We start from the raw sequence: 21,532 nt of genomic DNA on the forward strand, positions 1-21,532 counted from the left end.
GACTTAATAACGTATGATAAAGTTAAATATGCATGATTTAATGATTCAAACGGAGACTTAAAGAGCTGCTACTACAATGGATTTGTTTGCATGTAGGTAACTGCATTTTTGTGAATTCCTCTAGGAAAGCTCGACAGGGACAGAGAGATAAATCTGAAATCCAGCAGGAACTGTCTATGTCCTCTTGGGAACAATTGCAACTCTCACTAATGAGCTATTGGGATATTACAATGCATTTAGCATGCGATATTTGCTGAATGAATTGAATTTGAGATTTATGAAGTAAAGAAGAGCCATGTACATTATAATTCTTAATTCAGTAGTTTAGTCGGGCATGAAATCCATTTTTATTTTCTTGAAAAATAAATACTCTTTGGATTCCATTTGGGAATTTCGAGGGAAGGCACCTGATCGTGTCGTCATGAATTAATGTAACAGAGTTTCACTGCAGATCAAGTAGGCAGAGGGAAAATGCTAAAGGTCAATATAGATAGACTGCAGAAACTCACTTCCCCTGAATATAACTCTCATAACTCTCATGGTCAGTGAAGGCTTTCAAATATATAAGTTCACCTCGGAACACATATGGTCTAGAGAGCACTGACATGTCACTAGATAAGGTTTGTCCTCATCTAACCTGAGTCAGATATACTATGATGCTGCAATGCTATCTTGTGCAATGCCGCAGCAGTATATCAGATAATTTGAAAGGCAATCTAAAATCTACTGCCTTCATCAGTCACACAGATATACAACCCGAGACGCACTGTCATAGTTTGTATGACTTGCAGCATCCCCTTTGCCTTGCAAAGGTTGCCTCAGCTGATCAAGAATCCCTGACGTCCAAGAAGGGATTTGGAAGCACTGCAGTAACAGGGTAGCTAGCCAAAACTCTGCTCTCACGTGGTTGGCCAGGGACGTTGGCAAATTCTCAGCTCACTCAACAAATACAGTAGATGCAGCTGACCCTATGCATGTTAGCTCTTATGGGAATGAGCTGAATACCCCCTCTGCCTTTAAATCTCATCGGACACTTTGGCTAATGCACCTAAATGTATGAAGTATGACTTAAAAATTGACACCATTGACATTTGGGTACAGGACTCGTGTCCTGACATTCTGGTTCTCTCAGAAACATGGTTAAATGGTTCTGTCTCTGATAAAGACATTGAAGTAAGTGATTATAATGTATTTAGATTACATGAAGGGGGAGGGGTAGCCATATATGTCAAATGTAAAATCGAATTTCACGGCGTCCCAATCTTAAAATATTTATGTTCCAAATCAATTTTTAGCACTAATGTATTTGTTGCTGGAATTTACCGCCCCTCTGCTGCCATGGCGGATGCTATTGGTGCTGTATCTGAGTGTTTAACACCTTCTCTGTCCTCAGAGTTGGTCATTTTAGGGGATTTTATTCTGGATTGGCTATCCCTGATCAATTTATGAGTATATGCATGACTTTAATCGGACTCAATTGATCTAAAGAATCCCCATGATAAATGTGAAACACCCTGTTAACCTCTCTGGGATAGGTGGGACGCTTGCGTCCCAACAGCCATGTTAAAATGTAGAGCGCCAGATTCAAAAAAATTATATAAAATTAAACTTGATTAAATCACACATATAAGATACCAAATTAAAGCTACACTCGTTGTGAATCCAGCCAACATGTCAGATTTCAAAAAGGCTTTTCGGCGAAAGCATAAGATGCTATTATCTGATGATAGCCCAATGTAAACAAGAGAGTGTAGCCTATTTCAACCATGCTGGCGCTACTCATTGATGACAGCTTTGCACACTCTTGGCATTCTCTCAACCAGCTTCACCGGGAATGCTTTTCCAACAGTCTTGAAGGAGTATACACATATGCTGAGCACTTGTTGGCTGCTTTTCCATCACTCTGCGGTCCAAGTCATCCCAAATTTTCTCAAATGGGTTAAGGTCTCGTGATTGTGGAGGCCAGGTCATCTGATGCAGCACTCCATCCCTCTCCTTCTTGGTCAAATAGCCCCTACACAGTCTGCAGGTGTGTTGGGTCATTGTCCTGTTGAAAAACAATTGATAATCCCACTAAGCGCAAACCAGATGGGATGGCATATCACTGCAGAATGCTGTGGTAGCCATGCTGGTTAAGTGTGCCTTGAATTCTAAATAAATCACAGACAGTGTCACCAGCAAAGCATCCCCACACCATCACACCTCCTCCATGCTTCACTGCCAGAACCACACATGCAAAGATAATCCGTTCATCTACTCTGCGTCTCACAAAGACACGGCGGTTGGAACCAAAAATCATCAGACCAAGGGACACATTTCCACCAGTTTAATGTCCATTGCTCGAGTTTCTAGACCCAAGCAAGTGTCTTGTTCTTATTAGTGTCCTTTAATAGTGGTTTCTTCGCAGCAATTCGACCATGAAGGCCTGATTCATGCAGTCTCTGAACAGTTGATGTTGAGATGTTTCTGTTATTTGAACTCTGTGAAGCATTTATTTGGGCTGCAATTTCTGAGTCTAGTACCTCTAATGAACGTATCCTCCACAGCAGAGGTAACTCTGGGTCTTCCTTTCCTGTGGCGGTCCTCATGAGAGCCAGTTTCATCATAGCGTTTGATGGTATTTGTTACTGCACTAAACATGCAAAGTTCTTTACATTTTCCATACTGACTGACCTTCATGGCTTAAAGTACTGATGGACTGTCATTTCTCTTCGCGTATTTCAGCTGTTCTTGCCATAATATGGACTTGGCCCAAATAGGGCTATCTTCTGTATACCTCCCCTACCTTGTCAGAACACAACTGATTGGCTCAAACGTATTAAGAAGGAAAGAAATTCCACAAATGAACTTTTAACAAGGCACACCTGTTAATTTAAATGTATTTCAGGTGACCACCTCATGAAGCTGGTTGAGAGAATGCCAAGAGTGTGCACAGCTGTCATCAAGGCAAAGGGTGGCTACTTTGAAGAATCTCAAATATAAAATATATTTTGATTAGTTTAACACTTTTTTGGTTACTCTATGATTCCATATGTGTTATTCCATAGTATTGATGTCTTCACTATTATTCTACAATGTAGAGAATAAATAATAACACTTAAAATGAGTATGAATGAGTAGGTGTGTCCAAACTTTTGACTGGTACTGTAAATATATTTCCTGAGCTATCTCCAAGATATATAACAAACACTTCAAAACCTTGTTTCTCGTCATTTTTTTTTTGACTGTCTGTTTTGCCATTTATGAATGTATTTCTCTGGGCTATAGTAGTAAAGAACAAATTCTATATTTTATCAAATACATTTTTTACATCTTTGTTTTTATACCTAAAAGGGTCCTAAAATTCAAAAACAAATAACGAAATGATCCATAGTATGACCATCTTAAAACAATTCCATATGTTAGCCACACCCAGTCTCAGGGACGGCTAACTCTGGAAATGCATTTTGTCAGCTTTCAGTTTTCTTGCACCTTATTTGTGGAACAATCTTCAAAATGTCCTTAAATTTAATGTGTTGGTGCCTCTAGGGCAAATCAGAAAGCTGATTGAGGACCTTATTACTGATGAATGTGTTTGTTTTTAATGACCGTATTTTGTATTTATATTTTGATGTGTGTATTTTCTGTCATTTCTTTTTCATATAGTGAGCAAGTGATATTCCTAAAACAAAATGAATCACACAATAACACCTTGATTCGATCGAGACCTCAATATCCACCAACGCCTTTTTTACTGCATCATCTGTCCACCTGCTCCCTCCATCTCTCCCAGAGCGCTTTTTTGGGCTTGGTTTTTCTCGGCAGATGGGAGTTGGGGCTTTTTGCTCTTCCATGCTCTTCTATATTTAACTCGGCTTTAGGGATTCTGACTGCGGAACCGTGGTGCAGCTCATAAGTAAGTTCAACTTTTTCCTTTTGAAGCCCTGGAGGGCAGCTCTGGCTTTTGCAGGTGAATGGGGCAGCCCCATTCTGAGGATTGCAGGCAGCTCTTTGGAGCAGCAGCTCTTTCATCTTGAGCTAGCTAGCTACCATCTGACAGATAATAACCCTCTCTTCCACCCGCCTCCCTCCACTTGTCTGCCTGTACAAGAAGGGATGTGCCGTGTGCTCGAAGGAGCTCCAGTCATGCAGAACACCCATCTCAGATGTAGCCCATTCTTTTCATCATGAGAGGGTAGAAGGAAAGTTTCTCACTCTTGTTTTGCCTCCCTTGTCAATTGGGTCGGTGTCAAAGTAACAGACAGCTTTGTGCTAACGGATAGAGATATTAACTGAGAGAAAAGCCATTCACGTGGATCAGAAACACACTGCACTCACAGACCTTGAGTTGGACGATTCTGTCAAACTCAAGGTCTGTGTGAGATTTCAGTGTGAGGCTAGACAACAGTCTCAGCTGTTACATGCACTATATGCAAACCAAATAAACAGGGTAAAGGAGAGGGAAGTAAGCCCAAATGAACACAGTACAGCATCCTCTGTCCACAAAACAACTATTGGAGTACACTCTAAGTCCCAGCCACTCACAACCGTTGCAGTGGGATACATCTCAAAATGTCTCTTTTTACGATGAGAACGTGGCGATTAGCTGTGCAGATTTAAAGTAAACGGTGCAACAATGATTTGCATTCAACCAGTCACATAAGTTACCAACACAGGAAACAAACTAATATCTACAAGTACAACATTCACATTCCATCTTCTAGACTGCAAATGGATATTGTTCTTTTCAGGTCCAAGAGCTAATCAGAAAGCTGATATGACTCTGTCAGCCAGGTAACTGGCTGTGTCATTTTGTGCACGGATGGTTTGCGCAATGCCCTTTGATATCCACATTTTACGGCCTTGAGTCTTCTATGTTTAACTGATGGTCGGCTCTTTTAGAGTTAAATTGCAGAATGGGGAACATGACATGGGTAACTCTATTTACCCAAACATAAATGTATCATCTTAGCTGGTCTATTGCTGCACTTTCCTATACCCCTCATGTAAGCTTGACATGCCCTTTGATTCTTCTGTGATGCATCAGAACTCAACACCGTGATCCACAAACAGTATTGAAACTGGGTCTTTTCAATAGAAGTGTCCAAAACATTCTCAATAACAGTAATACATTCAATCTAGAGTTGAAGTCGGAAGTTTACGTACACTTAGGTTGGAGTCATTAAAACTCATTTTTCAACCACTCCACAAATTTCTTGTTAACAAACTATAGTTTTGGCAAGTCGGTTAGGACATCTACCTTGTGCATGACACAAGTCATTTTTCCAACAATTGTTTACAAACAGATTATTTCACTTATAATTCACTGTATCACAATTCCAGTGGGTCAGAAGTTTACATACACTAAATTGACTGTGCCTTTAAAGAGCTTGGAAAATTCAGAAGCTTCAGAAGCTTCTGATAGGGTAATTGACATCATTTGAGTCAAATGGAGGTGTACCTGTGGATGTATTTCAAGGCCTACCTTCAAACTCAGCCCCTTATTGCATGACATCATGGGAAAATCAAAATAAATCAGCCAAGACCTGAGAAAAAATTGCAGACCTCCACATGTCTGGTTCATCATTGGGAGCAATTTCCAAACGCCTGAAGGTACCACGTTCGTCTGTCCAAACAATAGTACGCAAGTATAAACACCATGGGACCACACAGCCGTCATACCGCTCAGGAAGGAGATTCGTTCTGTCTCCTAGAGATGAACGTGCTTTGATGCGAAAAGTGCAAATCAATCCCAGAACAACAGCAAAGGACCTTGTGACAATGCTGGAGAAAACAGGTACAAAGGCATCTATATCCACAGTAAAACGAGTCCTACATCGACATAACCTGAAAGGCCACTCAGCAAGGAAGAAGCCACTGCACCAAAACCGCCATAAAAAAGCCAGACTTCGGTTTGCAACTGCACATGGGGAAAAGGATCGTACTTTTTGGAGAAATGTCCTCTGGTCTGATGAAACAAAAATAGTACTGTTTGGCCATAATGACTATGGTTATGTTTGGAGGAAAAAGTGGGAGGCTTGCAAGCCAAAGAACACCATCTCAACCGTGAAGCACGGGGGTGGCAGCATCATGTTGTGGGGGATGCTTTGCAGCAGGAGGGTCTGGTGGACTTCACAAAATAGATGGCACCATGAGGGAGGAAAATGATGTGGAAATATTGAAGCAACATCTCAAGACATCAGTCAGGCAGTTAAAGCTTGGTCGCAAATGGGTCTTCCAAATGGACAATGACCACAAGCATACTTCCAAAGTTGTGGCAAAATGGCTTAAGGACAACAAAGTCAAGGTATTGGAGTGGCCATCACAAAGCCCTGACCTCAATCCTTTAGAAAAGTTGTGGGCAGAACTGAAAAAGCGTGTGCGAGCAAGGAGGCTTACCAACCTGACTCAGTTACGCCAGCTCTGTCAGGAGCAATGGGCCAAAGTTCACCCAACTTATTGTGGGGAGCTTTTGGAAGGCTACCCAACACGTTTGACCCAAGTTAAACAATTTAAAAGCAATGCTACCAAATACTAATTGAGTGTATGTTAACTTCTGACCCACTGGGAATGTGATGAAAGAAATAAAAGCTGAAAGAAATAATTATCTCTACTACTATTCTGACATTTCACATTCTTAAAATAAAGTGGTGATCCTAACTGACGTAAGACAGGGAATTTTTACTAGGATTAAATGTCAGGAATTGTGAAAAACTGAGTTTAAATGTATTTAGCTAAGGTGTATGTAAACTTCCAACTTCAACTGTGTAAACCACAATGGTGGCAAAACACTATATCATGAGTGTTATCCACAGCTCTCTTTTGGTCCTCTATGATTATTGAGCGCTCAACCTCGACCTATCAATAAAACAACACATATTGTGATGATCAGCTCTTGAATAATGTGTGTTGTCACACAATATGATGTATCATTCTGTTCACAATTTTCTACATCAACTCCCTATGAAAGAGCACAATGAGTATCCCCGTTGACTTTTTCCCGAATGACTGCAGGTTTTTAAGAGGAACGAGCTGTAGATTTTCCTATCCACTTGACAATACGCCTTTCACAAGTCGGTACAATCTAAGCAAGTGTAATCTTTGAGCGTCTTTTGCAGTGGTGAAACAGAATGGCAAGAGTGTAGTTTGATCTGTGATATTCAGGTTTCGTCAAAGACAAAAACATCTTATCTTCTTACATTTATTCATGTCATCATCTTTACTTTCCAATCCCCTGCCCATCTCCCCATCGTACCCGGAGTCATGCCTCGACAGGCTCTTTGAGACAATGAGAGAATCCATCTGATCACTGGCTTCATTTCCATGTGTGAGAGGTGCTGTTAAAAGAGCTCCAGCAGAGACAAGCTAATTCAGATGCAAATAAAACCGCTGAGAGCACCACTGCGCCATAGAGATCATGCAGAGCGCGGACTAAGTGTTAGCGCCAGTGCCAAGGGAGCTGGGCAGCAGATGCTAATCACACAAAGTAGGCAATCTTCCACCGATATTGACAGGTCCCTCCATTTTGCAGGCCTAAAATGTTTAACATCTTTACTGTGCCCCAGGCTCCGGAGACACTTGTACGGACATCTACATACAGTACTGTACTGGCGATTTCTCTGGCAAAATGGCAACAAGCAGATCAACAGAAAAGTGTCTGTGATGCTAACTGCCAACACTGCCCTTAACGTTTGATCCTCACACCTCTTTCATGTGATGCCGGTCTCTGTGTAGTTGTCTGGCCTTTGTCGGCTAATTGCCTTGCCAGCCTGCTCCATAAGATACTGCTAAAGGTATAGTCCATAAAATTGGACTCACTTTGACCCTAACCTTAATGTAAATGTGATATTTCTGTTTAGTTTTTATTATTTAAATGTGCAACCATTTCTAAAAACATATTTTTGCTTTGCCATTATGGGGTATTGTTTGTAGATTGACGATTTAAAAAAAAAAAAAATTTAGAATAAGGTTGTAACGTAACAACATGTGGACATAGTCAAGGGGTCTGAATACTTTCCGAAGGCACTGTACGATGTCATGGTGTAAACAGTGCTCTCATACACCTGAGTGGTTCTGAGATAAGTAATCGTACTATACTTAGTAGTTAATTGGTGCATACGGTAATACTATAGGATTTAAAGCTATGTTACTAGCTTTTCATGCTAGACAGTTCTTGATGGCGTCAGAGTTGAGGTCACATGATATTTCTCAGCCCTTCTCTTTCTGACAGATGGCTCATGCTTTTCTATTCAGAATATGACAATATTGATATGGATGTGCTGACATTTGTAGAGGCCCGAGACTGAGGGATACTTGGAATAAATGAAACAATTAGACGAGTGAATGCCGGGCAAAATCCTTCTGCCTTAATGGTCCCTTATTGACAAGCTAAATCCATTGTGGAATAAGATGGGCCAAGGCAGGAAACAAATAGAAGGAATGGAAGCTTGTATCCCCTAGAAAAGCTGCCACAACCAGTTACATCACCAGGCCAATTATAGACTGTCCACCAAACTCTTTCTCATTGTCTTTACCATTATGAAAGCCCACAGGAGACAAAACCTGCAAACCTATTTTCAAGATTTCCCAAGATGGTGTAGCAGTGCAGACGTGGTTTGTCGTCCTCTCGTTTACTTTTTGTATTCTTCGTCTTTTTTGTATATATTTCAATTTATTTTTCAATCTCTTTTCCATTTTTTAAATTAAATATACCTTCCGGTAACCCGCCTCACTCAATGTGACACGGATCCGCAATTTTTCGGGGCTGGGTCACTCGGTGGCAGCTAGCTAGCTGTGATGATCAGGAGTAATGGTCCAGGGTTTACGGCAGGAATCCGTCAGTCCGAGGCTGGCAGGTCTTATCCAGGTTAAAAAATGGCTGGTGCAGAGGGTAAAGGCCGCTAGCAGTGGCTAACAATGACTAAATAGCTAGTAGCTAATTAGCTGGTTAGCCTCTGATGGCTGGCTTCTGATGAACATTTTGGCTATAAGGTCTAAAAAACCCAGGCCCTGCGTGTCCCCATGCACTCTCATTTGTTGACTTCTGTAATCGAAAAAGCCTTGGTTTCATGCATGTTAACATCAGAAGCCTCCTCCCTAAGTTTGTTTTACTCACTGCTTTAGCACACTCCGCCAACCCTGATGTTCTTGCTGTGTCCGAATCCTGGCTTAGGAAGGCCACCAAAAATTCAGAAATTTCCATACCCAACTACAAAATTTTTCGGCAAGATAGAACTGTCAAAGGGGGAGGAGTTGCAATCTACTGCAGAGATAGCCTGCAAAGTTCTGTCATACTTTCCAAGTCTATGCCCAAACAGTTTGAACTTCTAATTTAAAAAATGAATCTCTCCAGAAATAAGTCTCTCACTGTTGCCACCTGTTATAGACCCCCCTCAGCACCCAGCTGTGCCCTGGACACCATATGTAAATTGATTGCCCCTCATCTATCTTCAGAGTTCTTCTGTTAGGTGACCTAAACTGGGATATGCTTAACACCCCGGCAGTCCTACAATCTAAGCAAGATGCCCTCAATCTCACACAAATCATCAAGGAACCCACCGGGTACAACCCTAAATCCGTAAAAATGGGCACCCTCATAGATATTATCCTGACCAACTTGCCCTCCAAATACACCTCTGCTGTTTTCAATCAGGATCTCAGCGATCATTGCCTCCTTGCCTGCATCCGCTCCCTAAAACACTTCTGCGAGCAGGCCTTTCTAATCGACCTGGCCCGGGTATCCTGGAAGGATATTGACCTCATCCCGTCAGTCGAGGATGCCTGGTCGTTCTTTAAAAGTAATTTCCTCACCGTCTTAAATAAGCATGCACCTTTCAAAAAATGTAGAACTAAGAACAGATATAGCCTTTGGTTCACTCCAGACCTGACTGCCCTTGACCAGCACAAAACATCCTGTGGCAGACTGCAATAACATTGAATAGTACCCGCGATATACAAGTCAAGAACCAATACACGTAGTCAATACACGTAGTCAGTCAGGAAAGCAAAGGCTAGCTTTTTCAAACAGAAATTTGCATCCTGTAGCTCTAACTCCCAAAAGTTTTGGGACACTGTAAAGTCCATGGAGAACAAGAGCACCTCCTCCCAGCTGCCCACTGCACTGAGGCTAGGTAACACGGTCACCACCGATAAATCCATGTTAATCGAAAACTTCAATAAGCGTTTCTCTACGGCTGGCCATGCTTTCCTCCTGGCTACCCCTACCCCGGCCAACAGCTCTGCCCCCCCCCCCCCCCCCCTAGCAGCTACTTGCCCAAGCCTCCCCAGCTTCTCCTTCACCCAAATCCAGATAGCAGGTGTTCTGAAAGAGCTGCAAAACCTGGACCCGTACAAGTCAGCTGGGCTAGACAATCTGGACCCTCTCTTTCTAAAACTATCCGCCGCCATTGTTGCAACCCCTATTTCCAGTCTGTTCAACCTCTCTTTCGTATCGTCCGAGATCCCTAAAGATTGGAAAGCTGCCGCGGTCATCCCCCTCTTCAAAGGGGTGACACTCTAGACCCAAACCGTTATAGACCTATATCTATCCTGCCCTGCCTTTCTAAAGTCTTCAAAAGCCAAGTAAATAAACAGATCACTGACCATTTTGAATCCCACCGTACCTTCTCCGCTGTGCAATCCGGTTTCCGAGCTGGTCACGGGTGCACCTCAGCCACGCCCAAGGTACTAAACGATATCATAACCGCCATCGATAAAAGACAGTACTGTGCAGCCATCTTCATCGACCTGGCCAAGGCTTTCGACTCTGTCAATCACTGTATTCTTATCGGCAGACTCAATAGCCTTGGTTTCTCAAATGACTGCCTCACCTGGTTCACCAACTCCTTTGCAGACAGAGTTCAGTGTGTCAAATCGGAGGGCCTTTTCTCTGTATATATCAATGATGTCGCTCTTGCTGCGGGTGATTCCCTGATCCACCTCCTCGCAGACGACACCATTCTGTATACATTTGGCCCTTCTTTGGACACTGAGTTAACTAAGCTCCAAACGAACTTCTATACCATACAACACTCCTTCCGTGGCCTCCAACTGCTCTTAAACGCTAGTAAAACCAAATGCATGCTTTTCAATCGTTCGCTGCCGGCACCCGCCCGACTAGCATCACTACCCTGGACGGTTCTGACCTAGAATACGTGGACAACTACAAATACCTAGGTGTCTGGCTAGACTGTAAACTCTCCTTCCAGACTCATATTAAACATCTCCAATCCAAAATCAAATCTAGAATCGGCTTTCTATTTCATAACAAAGCCTCCTTCACTCAAGCCGCCAAACTTACCCTAGTAAAACTGACTATTCTACCGATCCTCGACTTCGGCGATGTCAACTACAAAATAGCTTCCAATACTCTACTCAGCAAACTGGATGAAGTCTATCACAGTGCCATCCGTTTTGTTACCAAAGCCCCTTATACCACCCACCACTGCGACCTGTATGCTCTAGTCGGCTGGCCCTCGCTACATATTCGTCGCCAGACCCACTGGCTCCAGGTCATCTATAAATCTATGCTAGGTAAAGCTCCGCCTTATCTCAGCTCACTGGTCACAATAACAACACCCACCTGTGGCACGCGCTCCAGCAGGCATATCTCACTGGTCATCCCCAAAGCCAACACCTCCTTTGGCCACCTTCCCTTCCAATTCTCTGCTGGCAGTGACTGGAAATAATTGCAAAAATCACTGAAGCTGGAGACTTATATTTCCCTCACTAACTTTAAACATCAGCTATCTGAGCAGCTAACCGATCGCTGCAGCTGTACATAGTCCATCTGTAAATAGTCCACCCAATCTACCTACCTCATCCCCATATTGTTTTTATTTACTTTTCTGCACTTTTGCACACCTGTATCTCTACTTGCACATCATCATCTGCTCATTTATCACGCCAGTGTTAATCTGCTAAATTGTAATTACTTTGCTACTATGGCCTATTTATTGCCTTACCTCCTCACACCATTTGCACACACTGTATATAGACTTTCTTTTTTCTATTGTGTTATTGACTGTACGCTTGTTTATTCCATGTGTAACTCTGTGTTGTTGTTTGTGTCGCACTGCTTTGCTTTATCTTGGCCAGGTCGCAGTTGTAAATGAGAACTTGTTCTCAACTAGCCTACCTGGATAAATAAAGGTGAAATTAAATTTAAAAAAAATAATAAAATCACTTGGAAGCATGTATGCTTTCAGCCATTTATTTTGTGGCCTTATATTTCTACTTTTGAGTAAATTGAGGGGGATTATATTTATTTTCACCAATAGTCATTTTAAGGCCTATTTTTGCATTAGAGCTACTCAAATGTGAATATGTCTGCAAATCACAAAAAATATCAAATACTTTGGCTGGTGAAGTGAGGAATATATTGATATGCAGTAGGTAGAGTTAGACTGACAATGACACAGATTCAACCCACTTGGTGATAACACCCTCAGTAAGATTGGATCCAGGGTGACAGTACATTACTGTGAATAAGTGTAGCGAATCTTGAAAGAGAGGCTGCTCATTCCATTTAGGCACAAAGGAACCAAAGTAGATGGCAAAAGAATACAGGGAGGAAATGGCAATATGTCCAAAATAGCTAGTCCATAATTAATGTGTGAGTGTGAACTCAACTTCACACAGTCAGAAATCATAATTTATTTAGGTTAAGTTCTTCAGTCGTGCTGTATATTTTATGTATAATTTCATAAAAGAAGACTAGTAGTTTGAGTAAAGAGCAAACATCCAGAAGATATACACAACAACATTAGACCTACAATTACAAACAAAAAGATGAATTCTCTCATTACTATACTTTGTAATGTAATACGGAATCTTCACAAGGCAACCTGCAAAACATTGGCGATGACAGAAATGCTCATCCATTCAATGTCACTTTAATGGCTATAAGATTTAGAGAACAGGTGGTGTCTGTTCCACCACAACGGGATTGTGGGTAGCGGGGATAGCGGCGAACATTTGTCTGTGTTAGATGATATACCGAGAGGCAGTGTCCACTGATCTGTTAAGTTGCGAAATGAGAACGGTTCCAGCTGTAATCAAGGCTGAGCAACAAAACATCAGAATCCAAGTCGTAAAAAACAAGTGTGCATGACAACAGAAGTACTAAGGCTGTTTATAAGCATGATCATACTTACCGTTGACAAGTGAGGGACGGATGAGGCATTCAATTGCATTGGATTTCCCATCGTAGGAGCATCTAAACTGTGATCATATAGTATGTTACAGTGTAAATACTATGAAACTATATAGTATCCATGCATTAATTTGCACAAGCTACATTATCCTTAAGTCACAATCTGGGAAATTGTTTTGCTAAACTTTGAAATGGTTTAAAACTTGTTTGTTTAAACTTGAGGTTATATTTTCAAAAAGAAATGATCATGTCCCAAAAAAATCTATATTATCTGAAGGGAGTATATGTTCTTATGTTACATTTGAAGATCATTATGAACTGATTGTGTTCAACATACAACAGCAGAGGTACATGCATCAACAAGCTACATGTATCCCACTCTCAACCCATACATCAAGGGGAGAATATCAAGTTCATTATCTTGAATGGTGATGTGTATATGATTCAATATAATACCTTAACTGCATCAAAAAAAACATATTTAAATCATTCTACATTTACTTAATACGTTTTTTACAATCACAATATGCCTGCCGGCAAAATTGCTTTTCATTAAGATGTGTTATTGCTGTTCATTAAAGTGGAACTGACAACCTTTTAGCGACATGAAATCTTCAGAAATCTGTTCATGTACGCTCTCAGGAAGAATATGACACTTTTTTTTTAAACATTTTCTGACAAGCAAGCACTTAGTTATGGTAATTTTCATGTTTTCATACTTTCATAGGATGTTTGGGAATGACATAGAGCAAGGCATTTGTGAAACTTATATAGCACTGTATAGTAGGAAAGCGGCCGTGCTTTTGGACAATTAATTAACACCGCAGTATGCAAAACCGTATAAAAACGTGTCCGTCTTTTCCAGGACTGGACTAGTATTTTGACAGCTGCACAGACGCTTTCGTATGGTAATGAGGAAACCTTAAAAATAAAAGCCCTCATTTCAAAACATTGCAATGTGGATAACTTATTCAAAAGATATTGCATTTTAATCATTCGCCACTTCTATTGTGACAAGAAGAAAATGCAATGAGTAAATTACGAAAAAAATAGAAAAATATGGTTTTAATTATTTAAAAAATGTATAATAAAAAAGACAATGTTGATATTGAGAATATTGGGCTGTAGAGAGAACTTTTCTACTTGTCTATGGTAAAGTGGGGTGGAAAATACTCAGTAGGGTCTCTATTAACCAAATATAGTTAGTTTTGGAGTGGATCTTAATTCTACTGTTATAGACTGTACATTGGATACATGTTGGCTTGTAGAGAGAAAAGAGATAAAACTGTCTATTACAGTATCATTCATTGGGGGCTATGGAGGGGGTGGAGAACGAAGTGCTGCTGGGTATGTATGACACAGTCCCCCTCCAAAACGACACATATTATAAAAATGTGTTTTTCTGTGTTGGTTGCAATGCTGTGAAAAACAGTTGTGCTGCACTAGAGTGCAAAAAAGATCATCGATATCCCCAAAGTTTAGCATCTTTGCAGACGGTATCTTATATATATAAAAAAATTATAATAATCCGCAGTCATATGGCCAGCATAATATCCTGCTGCTCGGCTAGCGGTAATCAGGACCTGACTCTACACAGACCGGTGCGCCATAACCACTCAGAGCTACAGTAAGCGTATACGCAAGTAAGCCATTTGTCACGCCGGCCTGCCATCATTCACTTTGAACTGGACTGTGTGTTTACAGGCAGTAGCAACAGCGTGACTTTTGACCATTAGAACGCATTCGCCAAAAGCCACCTGATGGATTTCTGCAAATATGTAAATGAGCGAGATGAGGTAAAATCTAACGAGGCAAGAATAGATAAACCCAACTTTTTCAGATTGTAGTTTGCCATCAATATTGCACTGATAATCGATGAGGAATAGTAGCCAGCTCGACCTTCTGCAGAATCCCTGCTAATGCATGCTTGTCCAAATCCACATTTTGACAACTGAATGGGAACTGCCTGCGCTCCCATTTGATCGACGCCAAATACATTTGATTGACAATTTAGAGATGCGCATGCTAACTTTGTATAACAGTCGTTCAAGTTCAGAATAACTAACTAGCTAGCAAAGCAATTCACATTTCTTGCTAGCGAACCAAAATGACACCTGCATCTCTAGCTGTAGCCACCGAATAACGATATAAGGAGATAAAGTTGGCCACTCACCCATTCGCCCAATGACATGACATCCTCCCAGCAAGCTAGCTAACGTTAGGCTCCGTGTTTTTAGCTTCTTACTCTACCTCATGGGATTTTTTAAATCAAATATAATCTATTTTTAAAACCTCTTATAAAGTAGATTTTGTAGCATAAACTGGAAATGTGATATTTTTGACTGATATTACGATTGCCTGTTTGTTTCATATTTGCAAAGTAGTTAAAATGCTGTCAATTCCACTTGAAGTCTAATCATTATATTTCAAAGGCTCTAGCAATCTTCTTGGAATACATCATTAACAAATTGGTTTGCATCTCTTTAACAGTATTAATGTGCTGTGATACATTTAAAAATCACTGCATTTATGCTGTAAATCAACATACAATTGGTCAAATCTGACTTACTTGAATGCTATTTAGGTTCTGAACAAAACCAAAGCCAATCAGTTAAATGAGCACAATATTACATGGCACATACAGGGTGAAACCTCTGCTGTGTCAATCTAAGAATGTGAAACATAATGTAACAATCTCTGTACATATAGAGTCTTTCGATGCCTTTGACTGGTTGAAGAAAAGATGTCATTGGGGACTGTGTGTGAGGAGACATCAAACGCTAACAGCCAGACTCAGAGGAGTGTACAGGTTTGAATGGGCTACACTGGGAAGGCACAATATGACAATTATATTTGCCCTACCCCAAAAATATTTTTGGAGGCTTTTCAGCTACACCTATGATGTGTTGCATTTAAGAATTTGCACATATACAGTGCTTTCGGAAAGTATTCAGACCCCTTGACTTTTTCCACATTTTGTTACGTTACAGCCATATTCTAAACTTGATTACATTGTTTTTTCCCTCATAAATCTACCCCATAATGACAGTGAAAACAGGTTTTTAGAAATGTTTGCAAATGTATTACAAATAAAAAACTGAAACTTTGTTTTCAGACCCTTTGCTATGAGACTCAAAATTGAACTCATGTGCATCCTGTTTCCACTGAATCCTTGAGATGTTTCTACAACTTTATTGGAGTCCACCTGTTGTAAATTCAATTGATTTGACCTGATTTGGAAAGATACACACCTGTGTATATAAAGTCCCACAGTTGACAGTGCAGGTCAGAGCAAAAACCAAGACATGGGGTTGAAGGAATTGTCCGTAGAGCTCTGAGACAAGATTGTGTCAAGGGACAGATCTGGGGAAGGGTACCAAAACATTTTTGCAGCATTGAAGGTCCCCAAGAACACAGTGGCCTCCATCACTCTTGAATGAAAGAAGTTTGGAACCACCAAGACTTTTCCTAGAGCTGTCCACCCGGCCAAACTGAGCAATCGGGGGAGAATGGCCTTGGTTATGGAAGTAACCAAAAACACGATGGTCACTCTGACAGAGCTCCAGAGGTTCTCAGTGGAGAACCTTCCAGAAGGACAACCATCTCTGCAGCACTCCACCAATCAGGCCTTTATGGTTGAGACGGAAGCCACTCCTTAGTAAAAGGCACATGACAGACTGCTTGGAGTTTGCCAAAAGGCACCTAAAGACTCTCAGACCATGAGAAACAAGATTCTCTGGTCTGATGAAACCAAGATGTTTTCCAGTGGCAGGGACTGGGAGACTAGTCAGGATCGAGACATAGATGAATGCAGCAAAGTACAGAGAGATCCTTGATGAAAACCTACCCCAGAGCACTTAGGACCTCAGACTGGGGCGAAGGTTCACCTTCCAACAGGACACCAACCCTAAGCACACAGCCAAGATAGCGCAGGAGTGGCATCGGGACAAGTCTCTGAATGTGCAGCTGTGCAGTGATGCTCCCCATCCAACCTGACAGAGCTTGGGAGGATCTGCAGCGAAGAATGTGAGAACTTCCACAAATACAGGTGTGCCAAGCTTGTAGCGTCATACCCAAGAATACTTGAGGCTGTAATCGCTGCCAAAGGTGCTTCAACAAAGTACAGAGTAAAGGGTCAGAATACTTATGTAAATTTGATGTTTAAGTTTTTATTTTTAATACATTGGCAAAAATGTATTACAGCCTGTTTTGCGGGCCTCCCGAGTGGCGTAGCAGTCTAAGGCACTGCATAGCAGTGCTAGAGGCGTCACTACAGACCTGGATTCGATCCCAGGCTGTGTCACAAACGGCTGTGATCGGGAGTCCCATAGGGTGGCGCACAATTGGCCCAGCGTCGTCCGGGTTAGGGGTGTGTTTGGCGCCTGCAGGCTGACTTCGGTCGTCAATTAAACGGTGTTTCCTCCGACACATTGGTGAGGCTGGCTTCCGGGTTAAGCGGCCGGGTGTTAAGAAGCGTGGTTTGGCGGGTCATGTTTCAGAGGACGCATGGATCAACCATCCGCATCCCGAGCACATTGGGGAGTTGCAGCGATGAGACGAGATCTAAATTGGGGTGAAAAAGGGGGTAAAATACATGGGGTATTGTGTTTAGATTGATGAGAGAAAAAAAATGATTTAATCAATTTTAGAATAAGGCTGTAACATAACAAAAATGTGAAAAATGTGGGAAAAGTGCTCTGAATAGTTTTCGAATGCACTGTATCTCATTAAAAAGATGAGCAATAACTAATAGACATATTACATCATGTGTATTGTGATAATTGCTCTAACTTGTTATTTATATGCCTTGCCACTGTGATATATAGGCCAAGGCCAAGAAATAAAATTCAACCACACCTTTGTTTCATCACAAAACCGGAGTCTGTCCGGTGAAGTCCACAAACCATATTGCATGTTACATGACCTACAACATGGTCAAGCATGTTCATGTTTTCAACATTTTCTAACTACTAAACAACAATTGATTTAGAACCACCGAGAGTTACCGCAAGTCGCAAAGAAAACAGGAGCTGCCTCCACTATTCCAGCCAGCACCATTTCAACTTTAACATTTCAACATCATCAAATCACCTATGCCTAGTCTAATACAGTTATAACTCAAAGATACCAAAAATAATTTAGTTCAATCAAAATGAGGTAAATATGATGTGGCTGTCCAGGGTACTGATTTATGTGTGTGTGTGTATGTGTGTGTGTGCGTGTGTGCATGCTTGCAAATAGAAAAAAACATGTTGGCTCACCCTACTTGTAGAGAAACAACAATGACATGCTCCTCTCTTTAGCTAGCTATCTTAGCCACCGGAGGACAACAACACAACGAGATGCAAGAATTCAAGTTTATTTTGTAAGTCACTCAAAGCGATGTACTAAAGTAAAATCAGGGGTGTGTGTATAATTGGACATGTCCATGTAGTCCCTCTCTGTCAGCCTGTTTTCTTCTGTTTGGTGCTTAATGACCACAACCCAGTGCAATGTCTGAAAACCTGCAGCAATAAAGTAAAAGTGCTGAAGGGGCTAATATATGAGTTAAGCCACTTAGTAGAGAAGGTGTCCTCCTGTTGCCAATAAACGACAGATGCTGAAACCTGACTAAGCCATTGTTGATTTCCTTCAATCGGTCTCTCAGGGAGAGGGACTGAGAGAGAGAGCTAGCGAGACCAAAAGCAGACTCAAATTCATCGAAATTACAGTACAAGTTAAACGTGTGAGAGACAGAGAGAGGGAGGGGGGACTTCTACAGCAGAGAACAGTTTGAAAAAGACACAGTGAAGGCTTATTTCCCTTTGCTAAACAAGTCTTTTGCTCTCTTCAACACAGAGAAAAAGCTAAATAAGAACTGTACATGTATGAGTGTCTGTGTGTATAATCTTTGGTTAGAGTGGACAATATGTTACTCCTTTTATATGTGAACATGGCCTTGTGTCACGCCCTGACCTTAGAGAGCCGTTTTATTTCTCTATTTAGTTAGGTCAGGGTGTGATGATGAGTGGGCATTCTATGTTTTGTATTTCTTTGTGTTTGGCCGAGTGTGGTTCCCAATCAGAGGCAGCTGTCTATCGTTGTCTCTGATTGGGAATCATACTTAGGTAGCCTTTTTTCCCACCTATGTTGTGGGATCTTGTTTTTGTACAGCTCTTGTAGCCTACGGAACGGTACGTTCGTTTTGGATTCATGTTGTTATTTTGTTGCTGGTTCTCATTTAAATAAATATGATGACCACAAATTACGCTGCACCTTGGTCCACTTCTTCAGACGAGCGTTACACCTTCAAATAAAGGGCTTAGCATTACATTTGGAGCTTGGAGAATTTGAGAAACTTTTCATCAGCCAATATTTTGTATGTATAGGACAACTGACTTTAGGTTATACGGGGTGACTGTAAAATAAATATTTTATATGTATTTGATTATGCACTGAAACATATTAATATTCTGCAATGCTGACAAGTAAATCATATCCACTTAGGTTTAACATCTTCTAATTGGTTTTGATAGAGTGGAGAATAATAACTTCAGGTTGTATTGTAATGATGGAAATCTTATTTCCCCCAGAATCTTAAACCAAACAAACTGCAATCCACTTAGTCCATGCATCTTATTCACGGCTTATAACTTTAGCTCAACTGTTAAATCAAACATAGTAATGTGTGAAGATTAGTGTCAGTGTATACTGCTTTGGGAAGTTGCCACAGATCTAGGAACTGCCTATCATCTCCAGAAAATCATTAGGTTAACAAAGTTAACTAAATAACAGGATTAATTTTTGTATAAATGAACACTGGAGTGAATGAAGACTGTACATTGTACTTCATTGGACACGACAGTGCAATGAGAAACTGCTTTGAATAGAATTGAGTGAAATGGTCATTTCTATCACCATTCCTATAATTAATACCATATATTTTTTAGATAGCTTTTTATATTATGAATAACCAGGTCCTTGAAATGTATGCCATCATTAAGATGTGCATGTTATTCATAAAGGCCCTGGCTGTCCATTGTTGAATCAGAGAGTTCAATAAGCTTTTAGCACACACACATAAAACAATCTTCAATGATATCAGAATGAAGAATCATCCCAGGAGAGTATAAACATCAGATCTAGCCTTGACAGAATAGGTGTTTATTTGCCATCAGTCTGGCCGCTTAAGTGTAACTTTGACAACAGTAACTTTTCAAGAAAGGAGTTTGAGTTGATTAGAGTTCCTTTTGGTTTAAGATATTCGCTAGACTGACTTTTGTGACCTTTCGTTCGGGGCTCATTTCCACAATGATACTGTTGCCTAATCTCATCAGTCAGCTGAAAACCCCTCATTCATCAATGTATTCATTAAAACTAATGAGCTCTGTATCGCCAGCGACAAGATTTAATGACCAACAATGCTGGAAGAGAACTAGTTTAAGGGCATTGTTTACAAAAGATTTGGTGGAGGTAATCTATTATTTTTCTGTCATTTAGTTTCTCCTTGGACAGTTTATAGGTGCGTACATACAAATAATTAACACTGATATACGGATGCTGTCAGGATAATGAATACAACCAGTTAGAGAGTGAGTGTCTTCTGTTGTCTATTGTTGTAGTGAACCATGCTAGCCACCACCCTGCTAATATGAATTTGGATATGATACTGACAGTGATGAATAAAACAGAAATTAAATTAACCCAATGCCCTTGGCAAGGAAAGTTTCTGTGTCAAAAGTTCACCCTAAAAACCTGAAAGCTCAGCGTTTTCAATTACCGACAAGTGTCATGTGGGAGTCAACACAGGACACCCAGCTCTAGATAAAATGGCTGCCAACAGTATGAGGCTTAATGAGCCAAAAAGCCATTAGTTTGGTGACAAACACAGCAATGACTTACTTAACCACCGCCGACTTCATTACCAGTAAACAGCCGGAAGCGGCTGAAGATAGCTCAAAGTCCAAGCGATCCATTCACAACCGGCAATATCTGTGTCAGTAATATGCACCAAAGACTCTCTAATGTGCGCGAAGGCGCTCGAAAACCCATTTAGTTTTGTAATGCGATATTGCAATGTGAAATTCCACTCCCAGAGATGCCCCATGCAAATGAAATTGGTGCATCTTAAAGAGCTGAGAACGGAGGATGGTAATGACATTGTGGCGCTCAAGGTTACAAACTCAGAATGAAAATGGAGTGCCGTCAAACTGTAAAGTACTTGGCCCCGGGTTCTGAAAAAGCTTTAGGCTGATTTCGCAAACTTCATTTGGGATTAAAGAAAGCTCCATCTATTCCACACATCATAAATATGACTGTCATTTTTTACATTTTTATAATGGTTTATGACGTCATTACGGGCCAATACAAATGGGACACGCGAGCCTCTCATGTTTGGGTACCTCGGAGATGCCTCGTATT

This window comes from Salvelinus namaycush, chromosome 17 (genome assembly GCF_016432855.1).
Source record: "Salvelinus namaycush isolate Seneca chromosome 17, SaNama_1.0, whole genome shotgun sequence".
In the NCBI taxonomy this organism is placed as follows: domain Eukaryota; kingdom Metazoa; phylum Chordata; class Actinopteri; order Salmoniformes; family Salmonidae; genus Salvelinus; species Salvelinus namaycush.